General features: G+C 41.1%; 1 pseudogene; it reads right to left on the bottom strand.

Moving 5' to 3' along the window:
* Window positions 1–18,530: 18,530 nt before the first annotated feature.
* LOC141409503 (heat shock transcription factor, Y-linked-like) lies at window positions 18,531–20,320 on the bottom strand (annotated as a pseudogene).
* Window positions 20,321–20,683: the final 363 nt, after the last annotated feature.

Consider the following 20,683-nt stretch of genomic DNA (forward strand, 5'->3'; position numbering starts at 1 on the left):
GGATCTTTGGATACTGCTTTTCTTACCAGAAACCTCTATGGCTGGTGGCGCCTTTGCCTGAGTTTTATTTTGGCTTGCTGGGCTCGTTCTGCCCACTTGGCATGGCAGGCTAAGCTTGGTCTATAATATTATCTTAGATCCCATGCCTGCCAAGGGCAAGTCAGGCGTGGAACAGTTAGGGGTGTATGAGCAAGCATGGGGTCTGGCCATTGTGCAGTCCCACATGCTGGCTGCTGCCGCAGGGCAGGCAGCTCTAGGTGCCAGGATGGGCGCTGGCTCTCTGCAGAGCTCCAGCTGGTGCACCGCAACAGCTTCCACAGCTGGCTCTGGGGAAAACGGTAGCACTCAGAAACTTGGAGATGCCAGGAACTGCACGGCCTCAAATGGGGAGCTCAGCCCTGGCTCAGGGAGCTCCCAGGTCTTGGCTCCCTGAAGTACTGCAGGGCTTCTTCCCTCATCACCTGCAATGTGGCAACCAAGGGGAATGTATCAGCCCTTTTTGTGTTACAGGTATTTTAGAATTCACATTCGGTGGGTCCTGAGTGCTTGTCCTGTGTCCAGGAAGAATGAGGTACGTGGACAAGTGGAGGGTGAGGAAGACAAAGAGGAGCTTTATTGAGCAACAAGACAGCTCAGAGGAGACCCACGGGCAACTTCAGTCCTCACCCAAGATTGGAGCAGGCTCTGGGAGCCAGGAGAGGTCAGTGGGAGCAGACACCCTGATTCTGGGGACCGGGGGTGCCTTCCGAGGCCCCCAAGGTTGCAGAGTGCAGAGACAGTGTTGGCAGCAGGGGTGATATATCTGGCAAGTTGTTCTGTAGCTCCAGTCCTCCCCTGTGACAGGCCCCTGACCCTGGAGGGGAGTGGGGGTGTAGGGGGACCAGGGTGCCTCCAGGAGCGGATCACCATTGCTTGATGGTCACCCCTTGGGCCCCAGAGACACAGCCTTAGGAGGCCATGGCAGAGCCAGGTATATGTGTGCATACACCTGTGATAATCAGATTTTTTTTTTTTAGGCGGAGTCTCACCCTTTCCCAGGCTGCAGTGCAGTAGTGTGATCTTGGCTTACTGCAACCTCCCTTTCTTGGTTTCAAGCGATTCTTGTACCTCTCAACCTCCCAGGTAACTGGGACTACAGGCACATACCACCATGCCTGGCTGATTTTTGTATTTTTAGTATACAAAATTGGCCAGTGTGGTCTCAAAACTCCTGACCTCAAGTGATCCACCCATTTTGGCTTCCCAAAGTACTGGGATTACAGGCATGAGCCGTTGTGCCTGGCTGATAAGCAAAATTTTGGCTCAAGTACAGCAAAGATACTACACTGGAAAGAAGTGGGATAATAATTCCCTTGAGTACTGTGTTTATTGTAGTCTCATAGACACATCTATTTCAGTGTCCCTTCATCTCCTTATGACTGACTAATGCAAAACTGAGTATGATGCTCAAAAATGTTTTCTCTTACCAGCCCTTCCTCCCTGATGTAAGGACATCTTATTCCTCATCACACTTGAGAACCTACGGTTATTGTTATCTTATTCCTCACCTTCATGTCATCATCTCCCTCAAATCCTTTCTGTAAGTGGGTGAATTTTAAATCATGTTAGTAAAACTAATCAGCCACCAAACATTACCAGCTGGTGTAACTCTCTTTCTATCCATTGCCACTGTCACTCCTCGGGAGGATTTTATCCCAGAAATATTTCTCTGACTTCTCCTCCTCCAACCACTGCCTGTTACTTGAGTTTGGTCTTCCTGTATTTAACTAGGTGGTGAGCTCAAAGAGCTACAGTGTGAATCCCTGACTTTGTTTCTGAGCCTCTTTCAGGTTTGCCCTGGGGCTCAAAGGCAGGAAGTCTTGCCCTCACAAAATACTGCTCCTTGGTTATTTGGTATCTTAAACTCTCAAGTACATGGCTGCGCATTGGTCCTTACCTTTGCCTTACACAGGCCCAGCACCTGACAGCCTCTTTCTGTCAGAGATTAAGCCCTCAGGCCCTCGTGCTCAGGCTTTGAAGGTCTAATTTTCCTCCCAACTCTTTCCTAGCTGGAGGGGTGGTAGAGCAGGAATAAGAACTCACCTTCTGGCAACTGAGACAAACTGAAACAAAAACACACTCATCAGTATCTGGGAAAGAACTCAGTCCCATGACTCTTCATGCAGTAAGTCCAAATACTTAATCACAGCCCTAAGAGACAGATGAAAGGGAAGAAGGGAGGAAAAGTGGAATAAGAAAGGAGTGAGCACCATCAGTGTCAAAAACACTTGACCATACAAAAAAATCTGTATTCCTGAATTAAACATTACTTTCTCATATCCTTGAGATATTTTTTGAGTACCTACTGTTTGACATGCGCTGAACAGAATAGACAGAAAACACTAAAGCTTGAACTCAGGTGTGGGAAATTGATGATTTAAAAAGTTAGCAAAACTAAGCAAGGTTGTGTCAGTGACAAGTCTGTGAATGAATAAAATGGAATTGGGATAGAGACCTCTTGAGGCAGTCCACAAGGCCTCTCTGAGCATTGACATTTGTGAGTCAGTAGAATAAAGAGTCGACCAATAATGCAAATTAAAGGCACATTGATAGATTTCCTCTATAAAAAAAAGTAGATGCATGCTTCCCATTTGTATTAGTTTGCTGAGCCACGAAATGGGTAAGACAAATGAAGGACCGGTGTGGTGACACTTGTCATCCCAGCACTTTGGGAGGCAAAGGTGGGTGGATCATGAGGCCAGGAGTTCAAGACCAGTCTGGTCAACATGATGAAACTCCATCGCTATTAAAAACCAAAAAAATTAGCCAGGCATGGTGGCAGGCACCTGTAATCCCAGCTACTTGGGAGGCTAAGGCAGGAAAATCGCCTGAAAATCGCTTGAACCCGCGAGGGAGAGGTTGCAGTGAGCCGAGATCATGCCACTGCACTCTAGCCTGGGCAACAGAGCAAGACTCCATCTCAAAAATAAATACAGAAATTAGTTGTCTCCTAATTCTAGACGCAAGAAGTCTCCTAATTCTTGACAGGACCATGCTCCCTCAATGGATAGGAGGGATCTGTTCTAGGCCTCTCCTATTTCTGGTAGTTCCTTGGCTTGTCGCAGCATAACTAGCCTTCACATGGCATTCTCCCTGTGTGCTGGAGATACACTTAAGTGAAACTTAAACTTGTTTTGTTTTGTTCTGTTTTGAGACAGTCTGGTTCTGTCGCCCAGGCTGCAGTGCGATGACATGGTCTCCACTCACTGCAAGCTCCGCCTCCCGGGCTCACGCCATTTTCCTGCCTCAGCCTCCGGAGTAGCTGAGACTACAGGCGCCCGCCACTGCCCGCGCTAATTTTTTGTGTTTTTAGTAACGGGGTTTCATCTGTCAGCCAGGATAGTTTCAATCTCCTGACGTCGTGATCCGCCCACCTCGGCCTCCCAAAGTGCTAGGATTACAGGTGTGAGCCACCACGCCCGGCGCTATTTACTTTTAGGGGAGCTTGTATGGTCTTGAAGATTACAAATGACTTCAGTTTGGTACTACTGCCTTGATCCATTCGTGGTAGGAAGCCAGGAGTCTCAACCACCACTGCCTTTGCATTTTCAATGCAAACATCAGCATGGTGAAAAGGGCAGATAATGTTTGCATGTGAAAATAATTGTGACTTTTTAAGTATTCCTGGAAAGAGTCCTGGGACCTTGATTTTAGGGATGGCTATGTTGAAACAGGCATTGGAAACTCCTATAAATTGATGATCTTCAATAGTTCGTTTTCTAGTAAGAAAGTCAACCAAATAACATACCTACCAGTGCACAATGTCACTTATGAAGAATTTGTGTGTGTGTATCCATATAGTTACATATATGGATATGTTCTGAATACAATCAGGCAGATCTAACAGTATATATGAGAAAATCAAGAGAGGTAGTTTAAAGGGTATGATATGGCATAAACAAACGACACAAGCAATAAAAAGGAAAGCACTTCTAAAACACTGAGCAACATAAAAGAGTATCACTAAGTGGTTTAGAGGAAAAGAATATAACTCAAAAAGTTCTAATTTATATGTTACCCAAGAACATAACACCTGTGATACCCAGGTGTGAGCCACTGCACTCGGCCTTGTTTTTTTGATGTGCCTTCATTGCTATGGAATTCCCTCTTAGGAATGTGTTTGCTGTAACTCTTGTTTTCTCAAAGAGATTATGTAGAACTGATTATGTTCTTAAAGATATGAGGTAGATTCTCTTCTATTTTTTATAGAATTAGGTAGAATTGATGTTATTTCTTTAGATGGTATCTTTTGAGTCGAGTTTTTTTTTTTAGGTGTCAAAATTTTGCATTATACATTTAATTCTGTGAATAGTTACGGGACAATTTAAAGTATTTTATATCGATGGGTTGAAGTGCTGTGTCTGTTGTTGGTTTTTGTTTTGTTTTGAGACAAAGTCTCAGTCTGTCATTCAGTCTGAACTGTGGTGGTACAGTCATGGCTCTCAATAGCCTCAAATTCCTGATCTCAAGTGAGCTTCCTGTCTCAGTCGCCGGAGTAGCTGGGACCACAGCCACGCACCACCATGCCAGGCTAATTTTTTTTTAAGTTATTTGTAGAGATGGTGTCTCACCATTTTGCCCAGGCTGGTTTTGAACTGGACTGAAGCAGTCCTGCCTCAGCCTCCCAAGGTGTTGGGGTTACAAGGGTGAGCCACTGTGCCCGGCAGTTGTGTGTTTTCTGAGAAATTTGTCCATTTTGTCAAAGATTCAAATTTATGTGTGTATAATTGTTTATAGTATTCCTTATTGTGTGTGTATGTATGTGTGTGTAAGGTGTAAGGGTCTGTAAAACAGAATACCCTGTTTTATCCTGATCATGATAATTTATTTTTTCTTTTTGTCAGTCTTACTAGAAAAAGGTTGGTTAATTTTGTCGATCTTTACACAGAACCATTCTTTGTTTCACTGACTTTTTTTTTAAAAAAGATGATCTCACTCTGGCTGCAGTGCAGTGGCACATTCTTGGCTCACTGCAACCTCCGCGTCCCCGGTTCAAGTGATTCTCCTGCTTCAGCCTCCCGAGTAGCTGGGATTATAGGTGCCCACCTTCACCCCAGCTAATTTTTGTATTTATTTTTAGTAGAGATGGGGTTTCACCATGTTGAGCAGGCTAGCCTTGAACTCCTGAACTCAAGTGATCCACTTGCGTTGGATCAAAGTGCTACGGTTGCAGGTGTGACCCACCATGCCCAGCCTGTTTCATTGATTTTTATCTATTGTTTCTCTTTTCTATTTGATGGATTTGTGTACTTTATTGTTTTTTTCCTTTTGCTTGCTTTGGGTTATTTTTGCCCTTCTCTGTACAAGTTACTAAAATGGAAGTGTACATTATTGAAAGGTATTATCTTTTCTCATGTTTTAATTTAATGCCATAATTTTACCTGTCAGCACTCCTTCTCCTTTTACCTTCATCTGATCTGAAATGTATTTTCACATTTATCCAGCTCAATGTATTATTTAATTTTTTGTTGACACTTTTCCTTTAACCCTCTGATTATTTGAAGTATTCTTGCTTGACCCAGCGATGATCTTCCCAGTGTATGGAGATTTTCCTGTTATCGTTTTCTTATTGATTTCTACTTTCATTCTTTTGTGGTTTGGGAGCACACTGGATTATTGTAATTCTTTTTTATTTGTTGAATTTTGTTTGATCACACAGGAACCTTGAAAATAATATGTATTTTGCATTTAGCAGAGTGTTCCATAAATGTTCATTAGATTGTTTTGGTTGATGGTGTTACTGAGAGGTCTCTTTGTTGATTTTCTTTCTAGTTGTCCTGTCAAAGGATGTTGGCCTTTCAAACTGTAATAGATTTGTATTTTTCTTTTATATTTTTAGGTTTTGCTTGACATATTTTCAGTTTTGTTTCTTTCTGCATGGACAGTTCAGACTGCTCTTCTAGATTAATTGTTCATTTAGCATTATAATATCCTTTACATAGCTGGTAATTTTATCTTCTCTCGTTTACTTTATCTAGTAATATATCTATCCACTTCTGTTTTCCTTTTCACTTTTGAACTTTCAGCCTGTCTGTACTTTTATATGAAAGTCTGTACTTTTATATGAATTTCTTGTTGTAAATATGTGGGGCAGGTTGTTAAATCTACACTGCTAGTCTCCATATTTTAGTTGGTGCATTTAAACTATTTAGTGTTTACATTTAGTATTAATTTTTGATATGTTCATAGTGTACTTGGAACCAAGCAAGGTCTGGCTGCATTTTCTCATGACCTAATAACTAGAAGCAGACAAACTACATAAGAAGGGAATTTATTGCTGTAACTAGATACAGGGAGAAGACTAGAGATACTTCCAGGAGACCAACTGAAAGTGTTAAAATTTTTTGGTGGTTATATAGGTTGGGCTTATGTGCCTACATGCAGTACACCTTTTGCCTAAGTCTATTGGCAGCTTATTTTGTTTCACCTAGGTCAGAGGCTAAAAGAAAAAAAGGCTTGTTAAGTCCGATTCAAAGGGCCCCGGTGCCTTCAAGGGCTGTCTACTGTGATATAGCAGTGATTACTTGTAGCTTATGTCCTTTAGAGCTTGATCTGGAGAGCTGCCTTTGACTCTCCAATGAATCCATTCAAACAGCTGCCTCTGTTACCTTGACTCTTCTCAGGTTTTGTTGACCCGAGATGGGTCCTGGCACTAGGAATGTAAGGCTGTCTCTATTATTTTGGTTGGCTCCAGGTTAGGGAGAGACCCATGCAAGGCTCTTGATGACCATGTTTCATTTCTAGCTTTGATGTCTGGACACTGATTTCTGTAGGTTTAACTTTGCTCAATGTTAAGGCAGCGCTGTGGAAATTTGTCTGTAACTAGGTTGTTGCACAGGCCTGTGTAAGAACTGTCATGCCATAATAACCATTCATTTTCTCTCTGCTGGTTGTTTTTTTTCTTCCGGGTTTTATTTTTTGTCCTTTGGGCGGGTTATTTGAAGAGATTTGAGATACTCATTTTGACGTATTTGTTATCTTTTTCAGTGTACCTGAAGAGATATAAAGATACGCCTTTTTTGGTTGTCTTTTTGGTGTTACATTCTATAAACATAATTTGTCACAGTCTACTGACATAATTTTACCTTACCTCCTGTTAGTCCCTTTTAATTTCCCTTTTTATACTTGTCTTATATATTTTCTCTACATAGATTTAGGATGATCTCAGACTGTTACATAATTTTTGTTATGGATTTTAGTTTTAAAATTTCATTTTCTTTGTTGAAACCCGTAATTTTTATGCTTTATACTTATTAGTTTTAAGCATGTTCATAATTCTTCATTTAATTATTTTTATGATGGCAGTTTAGGAATCTTTCTCCGATATTCCTGATAACATTGACATTTCTGTATTGACATCGTGTTGTTTCTTTGAGGTGGAGGCCTTCCTATTGCTTGATTTTTATTTGAAATGAAATTTGAACTTTTAAGGGACTGTTAGGAGACTCTGGACCTTATTATGATGTTCATTTTTATCTGGCTTTGTCTAATACCACCCTAATAGAGGAAGGGGTGTGCTTGTCTAGTAGGGGCACAATTCCAAATTCCCTTCTACATTTCCTTTGACACCCAAGGCAGGGCTCCTCATTACTGATAAATAAATATGTAGTTTCCAGTGTCACACAAAGCCTTACTTGCACCTCCTAGGGAAGGGTGTCTTGTTAACACATGAAAACTCTAGCTGCCTACTCTGCCTTCTCTGATTCCACTCCAGCAGAGGATTGGAGTGCTTCATTACTCTCTATACAATGGATGCTCACACTTGGACTTTGTTGACCTGGGTAGGTTTTTTGTTCTGCCTTGTTTTTGTCATGCATGTCATGTGAAGAGACCACCAAACAGGCTTTGTGTGAGCAACATGGCTGTTTATTTCACCTGGGTGCAGGTGGGCTGAGTCCGAAAACAGAGTCAGCGAAGGGAGGTAAGGGTGGGGCCGTTTTATAGGATTTGGGTAGGTAAGGGAAAATTACAGTCAAAGGGGGGTTGTTCTTTGGCAGGCAGGAGTGGGGGTCACAAGGTGCTCAGTGGGGCAGTTTTTGAGCCAGGATGAGCCAGGAAAAGGAATTTCACAAGATAATATCGCTTAAGGCAAGGACCGGCCATTTTCACTTCTTTTGTGGTGGAATATCATCGGTTAAGGGGAGGCAGGGCATTTGCACTTCTTTTGTGGTTCTTCAATTACTTCAGGCCATCTGGATGTATATGTGCAAGTCACAGGGGAAGCGATGGCTTGGCTTGGGCTCAAGAGGCCTGACAGTTTTGTGTTGTGTTGTTTGGCTAAAGTAGGGTGACTGTTGTATAAAAGCTTTTTGTCTTAGTAAGATGTCTTTTTCCTAACCCTGTGGCTAGAGAAGGCGGGCTTGGGAGAACATTTTTGTCTGTGCCTATTTACATTTTTGCAGAACATTTGTACTCCTTTTGGGCAGAAAATTCAAAGTAATTTTTGCATCAAAACGTTTTCAACTAATTTAACCTCAATAGAGACAGACTACTTTACAAGGTACAGTGTCAGTTGGGCACAGTGGGTCATGGCTCTAATCCCAGCAGTTTGGGAGGCCGAGGCAGGTGGATCACTCAAGGTCATGGTCATGTTGAGACCAGCCGGGTCAACATGGTGAAATCCCATCTCTACTAAAAATACACACACAAAAAAATTAACTGGCCATTGTGGTGCAGACCTGTAATCCCAGCTATTCGGGAAGTTGAGGCAGGAGAATCACTTGAACCTGGGAGGTGGAGGTTGCAGTGAGACAGGATCACACCACTAAACTCCAGCCTGGATGACAGAGCAAGACTCCATCTCAAAAAAAAAAAAAAAAAAAAAAAAAAAAAGAGGTACAGTGTCTTTGAATCTTAGAGGAAGCTAGGATAGTTTCTAGGTTAAGTTGCTCAGAACATAAAGAGTTTGCAGAGCGTGGGGACACATATTCTAATCATGTTGACCACTTTATTTTTTGCATTTGTTTACTCCTTGCTCCTTCCCCCTCTGTCTTCCCCTCCCTGCATTTGTTTCGTTGTTGCTCTTGTTGTTTGTGTGACACTTGCCTTATTTTGGCCTTAACTTTACAATGTTGTATTCCACATTTAACCTTTTTCCATCCTCTCGTTACTTTTTCCTGCTTTTTCTAAAATTTAATTTTCTTTTTCCTTTGTTCCCCTAGTATTTACCCAAGTTAGTCTGTTCACTTTTCATCCTTTTAGGCATTGTACTTTTTTTTTTTTTTTTTTGAGACGGAGTCTCGCTCTGTCGCCCAGGCTGGAGTGCAGTGGCCGGATCTCGGCTCACTGCAAGCTCCGCCTCCCGGGTTCGGGCCATTCTCCTGCCTCAGCCTCCCGAGTAGCTGGGACTACAGGCGCCCGCCACCTCGCCCGGCTAGTTTTTTGTATTTTTTAGTAGAGACGGGGTTTCACCGTGTTAGCCAGGATGGTCTCGATCTCCTGACCTAGTGATCCGCCCGTCGCGGCCTCCCAAAGTGCTGGGATTACAGGCTTGAGCCACCGCGCCTGGCCAATAGTAACTTCTATTCTTGTGGACTTAGACAGTCTAGTCCACAGACATAAAGAAAGGTTCGCTTTGGAAAAGAATGGTTATCATCTTCGAAAAAAAAGAACGAAAAAAAAAAGGGGGGCGGAATTTTTATCAAAAGAGTGTTATATGGTAAATTCTTGTCCTGAAATAAATTAACTGGTTGTTTAAAGAAAGAAATGTTTGTAATAAGTCAGAAAGTTAAGGCATGTCGAAAAATTGCCTGTAAAAGTTGTGGAAGAAAAATAAAAAAGATTTTTTAAAAAGTGTGTTAAAAAAAGAATTTATGCAAAAAATGTTGTATAATTTAAAAGTAACTAGGCCTCTTGAATGTAAAACTATTAAAAAAAGCCAGTTTATATGCAAAGTGTATAAGAAAAGCAAAATATACCTTTGGTAAAAAGATTATAAGGAGGCATAAGACTACATTTTTACCTACATTAAAAAGTTAAAAATTATTGTTTTGAAGGTTTCAGCAATTTTTAAAAATGTTAATTTGTAAAGAACATTCTGTGTGTAAACATATTAGCTAAAGTTAAAGAAGTATCATCCAGTTTTTCTGTGAACTGGACATTAAAGTAAAAGCATAACAGGTTTTTCTTAAAGCACCAACCTGCTCTTTAGCAAAAACTGTAAAAGGTTAAAAAGAGTCTATAAAATCTTATCTAATGGTCAGACATTAAAAATTAAATATATCTACATGGTTTTGTTAAAATTAGGTTTACATTAATAACACACTAATATTAAGATAACATTTAGCTTATCTTGTATAAAAATCATACGAGAAGCATTGTTAAATCTAAAATGGTATTTGGCTTTCTTTGGTTTAAAAACTAATAAAAATAGGTGCTAAAGGAAATTTCTCAGTGAAAAGGCACTAAGGACTATAAAGTCCACTGCCAAGGTCCCCACATTTAAAACAAAAGGTCAGTTTCTTAAAAATTATATACTTGGTTTATCTTCCACTTTCCTTTCTCGCAAAAAAAAAAAAAAGAAAACAACAACTAAAAATCTTTTAGCACATGTACCACCCCTAAAATTTGCAGTAAAGCAGCACCAGCCTGAAGACCACGTTCTCATCGAAAGGTGGAAAGAAAAACTTGAGCCAGCCTGGGAAGGACCCTACCTTATACTGCTAACCACTAAGACTGCTGTTAGTACAGCAAAAAAAGGGATGGACTCATCACACCCAAGTCAAGAAAACGCCACCCCCTCCAGAGTCATGGGCCATAGTCCCAGGGGAAAACCCTACCAAACTAAAGCTAAGAAAAATTTAACACTTTTAATCTATTCTGTTACTCTTTCTTCTTTCGTTGTTCTGTTGCTGACCATCTAGTTATTAATATAACCAAGTCAATTTCGCCTCAAACTATTGCATTTAATGCTTGCCTTGTTAAACCGTGCGGGGACTTGCCAAGTCAAAGATAAGCTTTCTACTTCAAAAGTACTTTTGTCCCTCCTGACTCTCCTCAGACTGGGCATTAGCAAACTAGAACCATTTAATCCAGGGCGATTTTGATAAAGACCCCAGTGCCAACCAGGAGTGTTGCCCCCTGACGTACAGCTTTCATGCCATAGTTGGGCCAACATTCTGTGGACCACTACAGAGAGAGGATGGACTGCCCCAACCGGTTTTTGTAATTTCCTAAAACCATACATTCATTTTACTAGAGGATCATAGAAATTAAAGACTTAAAGTTTAGCAATTAAGACAGGATACCAAGATGCAAATACCTGGTTAAAATAGATCAAATGTTCCATCTGCACGTTTAAAAAAAAGCAATTGTTATGCTTGTGCACATGGCAGGCCAGAGGCCTAGATTGTCCCTCTTCCACTAGGGTGGTCCTCCAGTCGACCAGGCGTAGGCTGCATGGTAGCTCTTTTCCAGGATTCTATAGCCTGGAGTAACAAGTCATGCCAAGTTCTCTCTGCTATATCCCAAAGTCCCTGCGGGTCAGTCCCCGACGGCCATCCAGCTTCTGTCTCCCAACAGTAAGTTCACTTTGTGTCTCTCACAACAGGGAGGAAACTTAGCATTCCTTGGAGACCTGAAAGAATTCAGTGAGCTTAAGAATTTTTAAGAGCTTATCAATTAGCCCTTGTTCATCCCTGAGCGGATGTGTGGTGGTATTGTGGTGGACCTTTACTGGGCACTCTGCTGAATAACTGGAGTGGCACTTGTACTTTAGTCCAATTGGCTATCCTTTTCACCCTGGCATTTCATCAACCGGAAGGAGAAAAAATAAATCATAAAGTGAGGGAAGCCCCTTATGGGTCTTTCGACTCTCATGTCTATTTAGATGCAATTGGAGTCCCACAAGGAATACCAGATCAATTTAAAGCTGGAAATCAAATAGCTGCAGGATGTAAGTCAATTATTTTGGTGGGTGACAATAAAAATGTAGATTAAATAAACTACATCTATTACAACCAACAGCAACGAGCTTTTCATGAGTTAAAAGAAAAACTCATGTTGGCCCCAGCCCTGAGGCTAGCTGACCTCACAAAACTCTTTACACTCTGTGTGTCAGAAAGAAAAAAATGGCAGTTGAAGTTTTAACCCAGACTGTGGGATCCTGGCCAAGGCTAGTGGCCTATCTCTCAAAACAACTAGACAGGGTTTCCAAAGACTGGCCCCTAGGTCTAAGGGCCCTGGCAGCAATGACCCTGTTAGCACAAGAAGCAGGTAAACTAACCCTAGGCAAAACTGAATATAAAGCCCCCCTATGCTGTGGTAACTTTAATAAATACCAGAGGACATCATTGGTTAACAAATGCTAGATTAACCGAGTACTAAAGCTTGCTATGTGAAAATCCCCACATAACCACTAAAGTTTGCAACATCCTAAACCCCACGAACTTGCTCCTGGTATCAGAGAGCCCAATTGAACATAACTATGTAGAGGTGTTGGACTCAGTTTATTCTAGCAGGCCCAACCTCTAATACCATCCTTAAACATCAGTAGGTTGTGAGTAGTATGTGGATGGGAGCAGCTTCACCAGTCCTTGCAAAGTGACTCTGAAGAAGATGACAAGCCCTGCTCCAGTCACATCCGGAAGCTGACTGGAGCATGCACAGCCGAAGCATGAGGAAACTCATCATGGGACTCATTTTTCTTAAAATTTGGACTTGTGCAGTAAGGACTTCAACTGACCTTCCTCAGACTGTGGGCTGTTCCCAGTGTATACGTCAAGTCACTGAGGTAGGACGAAAGGTTGCTACGGTCCTATTATTTTATGGTTATTATAAATGTACTGGAATTCTAAAAAGAACTTTTTGTATAATGTTATTCTATACAAGGTATGTAGCCCAGGAAATGACCAACCCGATGTGTGTTATGACCCATCTGAGCCTCCCATGACCACAGTTTTTAAAATAAGATTAAGGACTGAGGACTGGTGGGGGCTCATAAACGATACGAGTAAAGTGTTAGCCAAAACAGAAGAAAAAGGGGTTCCCAAACAAGTGACCTTAAAATTTGATGCGTGTGCTGTCATTAATAGTAATAAGTTAGGAATAAGGTGTAGTTCTCTTAATTAGAAAAGAGGCTATATGGCAGAAAATAAGTACATCTGTCATAAATTAAGACTGTGTGGAAATAAATGTAAATACTGATCTTGTGTGATTTAGGCCACTTGGATTAAAAAAAAAAAAAAAAGGAAAGGATCCAGTCCACCTTCAGAAAGGAAAAAAATGGCCATTCTTATACTAAGGGACAGTGTAGCCCCTTAGAGCTAGTAATAACCAATCCCCTTGATCCTCACTGGAAAAAAAGGGGAACGTGTGACCCTAAAAATTGATGGAGCGAGACTGGATCTTCAAGTAAATGTCGTGGTTTGAGAAAAAGTTTATAAATGCTCTCCTGAGCCAGTATTTCAAACCTTCTATGATAAACTAAAAGTGCCAGTACCAGAAATTCCAGGAAAATCAAGAAATTTGTTTTTGCAATTAATCGAGCATGTAGCCTAGTCTCTCAATGTCACTTCCTGTTATGTATGTGGAGGAATTGTAATGGGAGATCAACGGCCATGGGAAGGCCAAGAATTAGTACCTATGGATCCAGTTCCTGATGAATTCCTGGCTCAGAAGAATCACCCTGATAATTTCTGGGTCCTAAAAGCCTCAATTATTGGACAATATTGCATAGCTAGCGAAGGAAAATAATTCACTCACCCCGTAGGATGACTTAGTTGTCTGAGACAGAAACTGTATAATGGTACCACAAAAACAGTCACTTGGTGGAGTTCAAATCACAGAGAGGAATCCATTTAGTAAATTCCCAAGGTTGTCCCACTCCAAATGTGGACCCACCTGGACTTCCACCGGGACTGGACAGCCCTCACTGGATTATACTGGATATGTGGGCATAGAGCTTATGCCAAATTACCTGACCAGTGGGCAGGTCATTGTGTTATTGGCACTGTTAAACCATCTTTCTTCCCACTGCCCATAAAAGCAGGCGAACTCCTGGGCTTCCCTGTCTATGCTTCCCGCAAAAAGAGAAGTATAGCTATAAGAAATTGAAAAAATGATAAATAGCCCCCTGAGAGAATCATACAAATTATAGGCCTGCTGCTTAGGCACAAGACGGCTCGTGGGGATACTGGACCGCCATTTACATGATCAACCGAATCACACGGTTACAAGCTGTCTTAGAAATAATCACTAATGGGCCAGGCGCAGTGGCCCAAGCCTGTAATCCCAGCACTTTGGGAGGCCGAGGCGGGCGGATCACGAGGTCAGGAGATCGAGACCATCCTGGCTAACACCGTGAAACGCCGTCTCTACTAAAAAATACAAAACACTAACCGGGCATGGTGGTGGGCGCCTGTAGTCCCAGCTACTCAGGAGGCTGAGGCAGGAGAATGACGTGAACCTGGGGGGCGGAGCTTGCAGTGAGCCGAGATTGCGCCACTGCACTGCAGCCTGGGGCACAGAGCAAGACTCCGTCTTAAAAAAAAAAAAAAAGAATCACTAATAAAACCAGCAGAGCCTTGACTATTCTGGCCCAGGAAGAAAGTCAGATGAGAAATTCTATCAAAATAGATTAGGTCTCAACTACTTGATAGCAGCTGAAGAAGAGGTCTGTAGGAAATTTAACCTTACTAATAGCTGCCTACACATAGATAATCAAGGGCAAGTAGTTGAAGACAGAGATATGACAAAACTGGCACATGTGCCCGTGCAAGTGTGGCATGGATTTGATCCTGGGGCCATGTTTAGAAAATGGTTCCTAGCGTTAGGAGAATTTAAAACTCTTATAAAAAGAGTTATAATAGTAATAGGAACCTGCCTACTACTCCCTTGTTTGCTACCTGTACTTCTTCAAACAATTAAAAGCTTCATCGCTACCTTAGTTCACCAAAATGCTTAGCACAAGTGTACTATATGAATCACTATTGATCTCTCATACAAGAAGACATGGGTAGTGAGGATGAAAGTGAGAACTCCCACTAATGAGTGAGAGCCTCAAAAGGGGGGAATAAGGGAGGAGACCACCCTTTATATCATCTTATGCCCAATTTCTGCCTCCAAAGAAAGAAGAAGTAAAAACTAAAAGGCAGAAATGAAATCCACAAGCAGACAGTCCAGCGCCACACCCTGGGCCTGGTAGTTAAAGATCGACCCCTGACCTAATGGGTTATGTTATCTATAGATTATAGACATCGTATAGAAATGCACTGTGAAAATCCCTATCTTGTTTTGTTCTGATCTAATTACCGGTGCATGCAGCCCCCATTCAGGTACTCCCTGCTTGCTCAGTCAATCACGACCCTCTCACACGCACCCTCTTAAGAGTTGTGAGCCATTAAAAGGGACAGGAATTGCCCACTAGGGGAGCTCAGCTCTTGAGACAGAAGTCTTGCCGATGTCCCCGTCCAAATAAATCCCTTCCTTCTTTAACTTGATGTCTGAGGAGTTTTGTGTGCTGCATGTCCTGCTACACATCTCAAAAAAAAAAAAAAATAACAAAAAAGAAAACTAAAAAGTGGTATTATGTTTTAATGGCATGTGGACATAGGTGAAATGGCCATTGTTTTGTGTCATAGTATGCCAGCATAAGGAATCAGGATTCCCTGTATAGATCATGGATTATTCATTCCAAACTTTTCCTACTTAGGCACAATTTGAAAATATATGTACATGGTCAAGTGGCAGCAGTAAGTTTCCAGCCTGAGAAATCTGACTCTACAAATCCATACACCATCTCAACTTCAGCTTTCCCAGAAAACTGAGTGATGAATCTTGTCAGGTTTTAGCTTGTGACACCAGCAGATTTATAGTATACAAAATCTACTGTGAATTCTGCTTCTGAACTGTTGCATAGCTGGGATCCCCAGTGTAATCCATTTCAGCACAACAACTGGGAATCCCTGCCGCAAATAAAGGAAGACATGGTAAGTATGCAGCTAGTTCTTTCAGGCAAGGATCTGGCAGTTAAAGCAGACGATAGAAAAGAAATTTTAGAAGAGGCAGGGGGAAATCAGCACATTTCAGTGAGATAAAAGGAAAGAAGCCTTTATGGTGGTATTGCTGAAAGTATGCAGATTTGCATAGTGGTCAGATAACTGGAAGCTAAAAAGAAAGCATGATAGTGGAATTGATAACCAGTGACAGTAGTTTCAGTAAGTCAAAATTGTTCCAACTCTAGTGAAAACTGCTTTGGCCTACCCCTTAAAGGTTGTGGAGAAGAGCAACGAGGAAAATTAATGCCTGAACACCATGAATGTTTGTTTTTGACAATGAAAGTAGATTTTAATGGGTTTCAGTCCATAGTCAATATTAACTGATTTACACACACACACATATATAAACATACATACATATATCAGACACTGTTAGGTCTCTGCTGGGTGTCCAAGACGGATAAGAAAATTAATGTGATAGATAAGAAACATCTCCTGGAAGGAGTGATATCTGTGCTCTAGGAGTCTTAAGTAGGCAAAGAGAGAGAGGGCCTTTTATGTCCAGGAAAGAAATGGGGCAAAAGGTACAATATGGGAAAGGGCGTGGCTGAAAGTGGTTTGTTTGAATCTTGCTACAGAAAAACAGAAAGACATGAAGCTGAATGTCAGATGTTGAAGTGATTTATTCAGCCATCCTGAGGACCTGGGCTTAGAATCTAGAAGGTATTAAATGCCAACCCAAGAAATTGAGTATTTGGGTGGAGCATGAAACCAGTGTGATGAAAGTGTGCATTAGAGGCTAGGTGTGGTGATTCATGGCTGTTATCACAGCACTTTGGGAGGCAAAGGCGAGTGGATCACCTAAGGTCAGGAGAGCCTGGCCAACATGGCAAAACCCCATCTCTAATAAAAATACAAAAATTAGCCCAGCATAGTTCTGCACCTCTGTAACCCTAGCTACTTGGGAGGCTGAGGCATGAGAATCACTTGAACCCAGAGGTGGAGGATGCAGTGAACTGAGATCACTCCAGTGCACTCTGGCCTGATGACACCGTGAGACTATCTCAAAAAATAAATAAATAAAAATAAAATAAAATGTGCATTGGAAAATGTGAAAGGTGGCCTCTTGCGGGAGGTAATTAAAGGCACAAACCTGCTGGAATGCTTTGACAGAACGTCAAAAATGGCTATTGCTGATGCCAGCTGTGAAATTCCAGCATGTCCTGACAGTGATGCAGTCCATGAGTATAATATGTGAAGTTTGTTACTCAAGTGATGACACAAATAATGGTGATACATTTACTGAGCTGGCTAGGTACGAACTATAATGAAGATGATCTTTGCCATCTAAAATCCAAGTTTAAAATAACTAGGGAAATGTAACAGAAAATACTGAGTAAATAATATGTATTAACCTTTCTCTGGAGTTTTTGTATGTGCATGTGTGTGTAGGTGTGTGTGTGCATCTGTTCCCTCCTTTGTGCCATCCTAATTTAGACCCTCATTTGATTTAGGCCAGATTTTGAGAAGTTGCTTATTACCTTTTCCTAACTCCACTTCCTTTTTTTGCCTTTGCTCAATGCCATGGTTTTGAATGCCCCCTCCACATATCACACTGAAATTCTGTGGCCATTGTAATAGTGTTGGGAGATGGGACCTTTAAGAAATGACTAGCTGTGAGGGTGCAACCTATCATGACTGGATTGATGGCATTATGTTGAGAATAAGTTATTGTGCGAGTGGACTTTGGATCAAAGGATGAGTTTGGCCCTTATTTTCTGTTTTTCACGTCTTTTACCATATGATGCGCTCCTGCCATGTTGTAACATAGAAAGAAGGCCTCACCAGATGCAGCCCCTTGGACTTCCCCAGCCTCCAGAAACATGAGTATAATGAGTCTTTTTACAAATTACCCAGTCAATGGTATTCTGTTGTTGCAGCAGTGAATGGACTAAAGCACTTTATTTTTTTTTTCGTCTTTAGAGAACTAAATAAACTTACAAAGAGACATGTCAGATTTCCTGTCAAATGATCAAAAAGGCCATATAGGTTTTAAAAATTGTACAATAGCCCACCACTGAAATAAAGCACCATTTTCCTCTTCACCTAGTTTTTAGAAATAAGGGAAAAGCAACCATAAATGTAAATATGTAATTTTATTGTTTAATAGAATTACAGGAATTTAAAAAAAAATTTTTTTTTTGAGACGGAGTCTCGCGCTGTCACCCAGGCTGGAGTGCAGTGGCCGGATCTCAGCTCACTGCAAGCTCCGCCTCCTGGGTTCACGCCATTCTCCTGCCTCCGCCTCCCGAGTAGCTGGGACTACAGGCGTCCGCCACCTCCGCCGGCTAGTTTTTTGTATGTTTTAGTAGAGACGGGGTTTCACCGTGTTAACCAGGATGGTCTCGATCTCCTGACCTCGTGATCCGCCCGTCTCGGCCTCCCAAAGTGCTGGGATTACAGGCTTGAGCCACCGCGCCCGGCCTAAAAATTTTTTATCAATGCAAATTTCAGTCCCTGTTGTCCTGCCTAATCTGTTACCTCTTTGGTGGAAGATCAGTTGTAATTAGGGTGATGTTTGTCCAGTGAAGATGATTGATGAGATGGCCTGGAAAGACAGGCAGCCGATGTATCAAATGTCATAGGCATTTGGAACCACTGGTTGCCTGCTGGTAGCAGGTTAGGATAAGGAGCCTCACTGACTGATACCTCAAAATATCTGGTTGGAAAAATAGATGGTTCCACGGTCAGCCCCCAAAAACTATTCTGTAAGGGAGGTGTGATATGGTATTGAGAAGTGGTGGTGATAACAAAATTCACATATGTCCATTTGTTTGCATGTAGGTGCTATGAGAGTGCATATGAATGTTGGTCAATTGATTTAAATGTTGATCTGTGGCAATTTGGTCTGACAGTCCAACTGAAGTTGAAGATGGAGGAGGAAAACCGCTTCTGATTGGGTCAGTTGAACTAGCAGTTCTCTAGCTGACACAATATTTCCTTGTTAGAGGCATATTTAAATTTGTAGAGGGTGGAAATAAACTTTCTTCACTAGGTTTAGCAGCTAAGCCAGAATTACAATTACCCATGTTACCCCCTGCCCTGAAGTGCTTCTTGTTGAAATCTTCAGCAAATAAAGTAGACACAGGAGAAGGATTTTTAATCCCAACTTTTCATTCTTACTGAAAGTTGGGGACAGTCACGTTTGAAATTTGGATTATGAGAACTGTAACTAAAACCAAAGGAGAAGTTGATTTAGTGCCATTTTAACCAAGAGGCAAGCGACTATCACAAATCTGACGTGTAAAGTCTCAGATTTCTGTTGTACCACACAAAGTTAATGTTATCAACTAATAAATGCACATTGTTGACTATTTTTAAGAATGCACTTTTTGGGAAAAAAGCATTCAATTAGTAAAGCCCTCAAGTGAAAACACGTTATAGATTGACAGTGACATTTCACTAGTGGCTTTGGTATCTTTATTTGTAGTTCACTGATAAGATTCAAAGTTGTTGGCAAAGTTTTTTCACACGCTGAAAGTTTAATGCTTAAGCTGCCCTCAATGATTTCAAAAAATTAAATAATTTTAACCTTAATATTTCACATAATTTTTGAAATCGGGTCTTACTGCATATATTAGTGTGTTTACTGATGTATAAAATAAAATCATATATATACTCTACATAAAGTGGTAACTGAAAATATTTTGAATACCTTGCTTGAAACAGAGACTTGTTTTTCTTCTTCAGAAAGTTGGCCAAAGAAGCAGAAGTTTGAAAATTCTGTCGAATTTTACTAAATACATAGAGGTTGAGCTGTTGAACTAAACTTTTCATACTGTCAGTTTCCAATATTCTGTAAGGAGCTCTTCTTTCCAAAATTTCTTTCTTGAAGAGTTCTTCATTAATCACATGCAAGTTCCATTCTCATCTTATGAAATAGACTTGAATTGGTCACTTTCAATTATTTTCCAAAGTTTTTTGGGAAACGTCAGGGAAAGAAAATCATTATCTTTATCTGGCTCAGAGACACAAACTGTGCAACGTGGCCTTTTTATCAAGGATCCTTGTGACAAAACCTGACAAGCATTTTCTTCAATCATTGACCTTAAGTCTGAGTCGCCAGGGAATGTGTTTTCACACAATGGAGACCTAGGGGAGGCTTCTGAACCAGTTAATTCATCTTTGGGAGTTTCTGAGGAAACACGTGCCATCTCAAGTAAATATTTCTTTAGCTACTCTTCCAGGCCGCATGGTTTTCAAGACTGCAGCTTCCAAAGCTGCTTCAGAAGGCCTAGGCAGGTAAAGTAATCTATATCATCACAGTGGTTCCTAATCTGAGTAGCAATGACATCACAAGAGGACTTTGGTCTCCTAGTAACATATGTAAAAAATTCAGCCAAGTATGAGAAATGAAAATTCTTCCCAGAAATGTATCCAGTAAAAACAAAATGTGAACTTACTACTTACACAATGTGATCTCCAGAATCTCATTCCTGCAGAATCTTTTAAGTAAACAAGGAAATAAATGAATAATGTCCTCAATCCCTGAAATAAAAGTGATTTTCTTCGTTACACACACACTCATACTATATTGGTGCCAGGAGTGTAGGGCCTGGTAATTGGACAATGCAAAAAAACAACAATAACAAAGATTTAAAAGGTGTGTCAGTTTGGCATGTTGGATTGGAAATTGATGCAGTGTAGAA

The sequence above is a fragment of the Macaca fascicularis genome, chromosome Y (genome assembly GCF_037993035.2).
Source record: "Macaca fascicularis isolate 582-1 chromosome Y, T2T-MFA8v1.1".
Classification (NCBI taxonomy): domain Eukaryota; kingdom Metazoa; phylum Chordata; class Mammalia; order Primates; family Cercopithecidae; genus Macaca; species Macaca fascicularis.